Here is a 5,272-nt window from a genome sequence, read left to right on the forward strand (position 1 = left end):
CAACTCTAGGCAGGACAAAAAGAAATAAAAGAGAGAAGGCACTAGAATTAAGAAGGGTTGGAGAAGGTGGGATTTTCGTTTGGAGTTAAAGGAAGCCACTAGGCAGAGTTGAGGAGGGAGGATGTTCCAGGGAAGGACAACCAGAGAAAAGGCCCAAAGTAGAGAGATGGAGGACCTCATACAATGGGACAGCCAGGAGGCCGGTGTTACGGGATCGAAGGGTAAGGTGTAAGAAGCTTGCAAAGGTAGGAGGGGGTAGGTGATGAAGGGCTTTGAGTACCCAACAGAACATTTTATATTTGTTCCTGAAGGTGATAGGGAGCCACTGAAGTTTATTGAGTAGGGGATGAAAAGATCAGACCTGTGCTTTAAGGAAATCACTTTTGTGACTGAATGGAGCATGGAATGGAGTGGGGAAAGATTACACAGGCAGACCCACCAGCCCCTGTTACGATAGTCCAGGTATGAGGTGATAAGAATCTGTGGCAGGCTTGGGGCCTTGCCAAAGGAGAGAAATGGGCATATTGGAGATGAAATCTGCCAAGGTGAAATGGACATATCCAGTAAGAGCAACAATTTGGATATGGGGGAGGAGGTAGAGAAAAGAATTCAGGATAACTCCTAGGTTGTGAGCCAGAGGCATTGGTGGGGGTGGGGGAGCGGGGGAGCGGGGGAGCGGTGGAGCGGTGGAAGAGAATTTAAAGGGAAAGCTATTTAATTCAACACACATTTCCTGAGCTCCTTTTATGTGTGAGATGGTGTGCATCCTTTAAGAGAAAGATCTAACACAGGTGTTGCTCTCTAAGAATCCACAATCTAGTTGGGAAGGAGGGAAATGAGAGGGGGGGAATGTAAATAAACTAAATAACAAGGGAAACATTCCCTAAATAAGTAGGTTCAGGTGACCTCCTATGAGAAATCTGAGATGGGAAGGAAGACCCCTTTCACCTGGAAGTATCAGGGAGGGTTTCACAAGAGGAAATTACCTCAAGCTGAAGGAAGGGAGGGATTTCAATGGACTAGCAGTGGGGCATACAGGAGAACCTGGAGTCAGGAAGACCTGGCCTTGAAGTCTGCCCCCAGAAACTCCCAAGCTGAGTGACCCTGGGCAAGTCATCTGCCCCTCTGAGATTCACCTAGGAAACGGGAGCATCAGCATTTCTAGGTGATAGGATGGAGAGCTCTACTCAAAGGTGGGAATAACTGGATTCAAATCCTGCCTCTGATGGCTACTGACTGGATGATCCTGACTTTAACCTGTCGGTGTGACTTCCTGAAACTACAAATTGCAAAGTACTACTTTGATAAAGGGAGTTCTTTCACATGGAATCCCAAGTCCAGAGCCTCTCCCTAGCCAAATAGTGGGGCGGATCTGTGACTTCAATGAACTAAGCAAAGGGCTTCACAAAAGAGACAGACACCCATCACTTGTGAAGATCATCTCATTCTCATTTTCTTCAATGGAGTGTGGAAATAGAACCGTTCTGACCCATTCTTTCTCCCCATAACTCCTAGTCACTGTTCCACAGGCAGTAAATAGCACGGGTTGATTTTAAAAATACCATTGGGGGGGGGGTAATAAAGAAAAAGCATTAGCATAATGCAGAAATATGTTTAATGTCATTATATATAACCTATATCAGATCACCTGCTGTCTAGGGGAGGAGGGAAGGGAGGGAGAAAAATTGGACATTGGAAATCTTATATAAACAAATGTTGAAAACGATCTCTACATGTAACTGGAAAATAATAAAATCCTTTTATCAGGAAAAAAAAAAGCATTAGCATGTCAGCTCATGTGTTAGAGGCTGTTTGGAAGCAGCCATGGTACAAATCCAGTAGTGGACATGACACCAGGGTTCAGAAATACACTTCCTAATCTCCCTGCATGATTTTCCTCTCACCTGAGCACTCTCTATAGTTTAAAAACTCTTTGTTCCATGTAGTTGGGAGGTTATAAGTAGAAGTAGGTATGGTGGTTGTTATTATCAATTGATATTATTATTATGATCATATTGCTCAATACCGGGGCAGCTAGGTGGCGCAGTGGATAGAGCACCGGCCCTGGAGTCAGGAGGACCTGAGTTCAAAGCTGACCTCAGACACTTAACACTTACTAGCTGTGTGATCCTGGGCAAGTCACTTAACCCCAATTGCCTCACTAAAAAAAAAAAAAATCATATTGCTCAATACCTAATGATGGCAAAGGATTTCATTTGAAGCATGAGGAAGAGTCTGAGCAAAGGTATGGTGGTGGGAGAGGTCAAGATAGGAATGCAGAACAGGAAGTGGTCCAGTTTGGATGAAATGTTTGGTGACTGAATTAGAATAACATAAGATAATACCATAGTGGTTGGAGTCAGAGTGTGGAAGTCCGATGATGGTAGTGGTGGTGATGATGATGGAGGAGGAGGAGGAAGAGAAAAAGAAGATCATTAGTGTGAGAGATGATTGGAGAGGGAAAAGATTGGCAATATGAAGAGAGGTCAGGAAACTATTAACAATAATCCAAGTGAAAAAAAGACCAGGATCTGATCAAGATATATTGTATTGAAAATATCTGGGGAGGGGGGGGACTGTAAGAGATATTAGAGATGGAGAAGAGACAGAACTTGACAATTGCTTAGATTTGTGTGGTCAAATGGAAGAACGCATCAAAGATGAGCCCATGCCTGGGTGATTGGGTGCTATCAACAGAAATTAAAAAGTTGGGAGAGGAGGTTTCAGGAGAAGATGAAGAGTCCATTTTGAAACATGTCGGAGTTGATGGACCTATCAGTCACCTAAGTAAAGATATGTAATCAGTTGGAGAAAAGGACTCGAGCTCTGGAGAGAGATATTGGTTGATATATATTGGCTCAGCCTACCCATGAGCAAATGACATTTTTCCAATTGTTTGGATCTGACCTTAATTGTGTGGAAAATGTTTTGTAATTGTGTTCATATAGTTCCTGGGTTTCTCTTGGCCGGTAGACTCCCAAATATTTCATATTGTCTGCAGTTATTTTAAATGGAATTTCTATTTTTATCTCTTGCTGCTCGACTTTGTTGGTAAAATATAAAAATGCTGATAATTTAGATGTGTTTATTTTATATCCTGAAACTTTGCTAAAACTGTTAATTATTTCAACCAGCTTTTTTTTTTAGTTGACTCTCTAGGATTCTCTAAGCTTACTGTTATATCATCTGCAAAAAATGGTAACTATGTTTCTTCATTGCCTATTCTAATTCTTTCAATTTATTTTTCTTCTTTTATTGGTACAGCTAGCATTTCAAGTACAATATTGAATAATAGTAGTGATAACAGGCATCCTTGCTTCACCTCTGATATTGTTGGAAAGGCTTCTACCTTATCTATGGTTTTAAGAAACTATCACTTATCATTTTAAGGCAAGCTCTATTTATTCCTATGCTCTTTAGTGTGTTTTGTTTTTGTTTTTGCAGGGCATTAAGGGTTAAGTGACTTGCCCAGGGTCACACAGCTACTAAGTGTCAAGTGTCTGAGGCCAGATTTGAACTTAGGTCCTCCTGAATCCAGGGCCAGTGCTTTATCCACTGTGCCACCTAGCTGCCCCCTCTTTAGTGTTTTTAATAGGAATGGGTATTGTATTTAGTGAAAGACTTTTTTTTTAATCTATTGAGGTAATCACATGATTTCTGCTGGGTTTGTTATTAATGTAGCCGATTATGCTGATAGTTTTCCTATTATTGAACCATTTCTGCATTCTTGGTATAAATCCTAGCTGGTGTTATTGCATGATCCTTGTGATATTTTGCTGTACTTTTCTCACTAGTATTTTATTTAAAGTTTTGTACCAATATTCATTAAGGAAATTGGTCTATAGTTTTCTTTCTGTGTTTCTGCTTTTCCTGGTTTAGGTATCAGCACCATATATTCTGCATCTACTTTTCCAAATAGTTTTCATGATATTGGGATTAATTGTTCCTTAAATATTTGGTAGAATTCACTTGTGAATTCATCTGGCCCTGGAGATTCTTTTCTTAGGAAGTTCATTAATGGCTTGTTTAATTTCCTTTTCTAAGATGAGGTTATTTAAATATTCTATTATCTTTTCTGTTAATCTGGACAATTTATATTTTTGTAAATATTCATCCATTTTGCTTAGATTGTCAGATTTATTGGCATACACTTGGGCAAAATAGCTCCTAATAATTGCTTTAATTTCCTCTCTATTGGTAGTGACTTCACCCCTTTTGTTTTTGATACCGATAATTTGGTTTTCTTTTTTCCTTTTAAAAATCAAATCAAGCAGGAGCAGCTAGGTGGCACAATGGATAGAGCACCAGCCCTGGGGTCAGGAGTACCTGAGTTCAAATCTGACCTCAGACACTTAATACTTACTAGCTGTGTGACCCTGGGCAAGTCACTTAACCCCAATTGCCTCACTTTATAAATCAACCAATGGTTTATCTATTTTATTGTTCCCCCCCCCCATAAAACCAGCTTCTAGTTTTATTAGTTCAATGGTTTTCTTACTTATAATTCTATTCATCTCTCCTTTGATTTTCAGAATTTCCAATTTGGTGTTTAATTGGGTTGTTTTTTTTTTAGTTGCATGTCCAATTCATTGATCTGCTCTTTCTCTATTTTACTGATGTAAGTGCTTAGAGATATAAAATTTTTCCTTAGTACTGAATTGGCTGCATCCCATAAATTTTAGTATGTTGTGTCATTTTTGTCATTCTCTTGAATAAAATTATTGTTCCCATGATTTTTTCTTTGACCCATCCATTCTTTAGTATTAGATCATTTAATTTCCAATTAATTTTTCATCTATATTTCTATTGCCCTTTATTGGATGTAATTTTTATTGCATCATGATATGAAAAGGATGCATCTAATATTTCTCCTTATCTGCATTGGGTTGTGAGGTTTTTATTCCCTAGCGCATGATCAATTTTTGTGTAGAGGCAATGTACCACTGAAAAAAGATATATTCCTTTTTATTCCTATTCAGTTTTCTCCAGAGGTCTATCATATCTAACTTTTCTAAAATTCTATTTACTTCCTTAACTTCTTTCTTGTTTAATTTTTAGTTAGATTTATCTGGTTTTGAGAGGGGAAAGCTGAGGTCTCCCACTAGTGTAGTTTTACTGTCTCTTTGCTCTGTAACTCATTTAACTTTAAAAATTTAGATGCTATACCATTTGGTGCATATAGGTTTAATATTGATATTACTTCATTATCTATGGTACCTTTTAGCAAGATTTGATTTCCTTCCTTATCTCTTTTTGTTTGTTTGTTTGTTTG

Source organism: Dromiciops gliroides, chromosome 2 (genome assembly GCF_019393635.1).
Source record: "Dromiciops gliroides isolate mDroGli1 chromosome 2, mDroGli1.pri, whole genome shotgun sequence".
Classification (NCBI taxonomy): domain Eukaryota; kingdom Metazoa; phylum Chordata; class Mammalia; order Microbiotheria; family Microbiotheriidae; genus Dromiciops; species Dromiciops gliroides.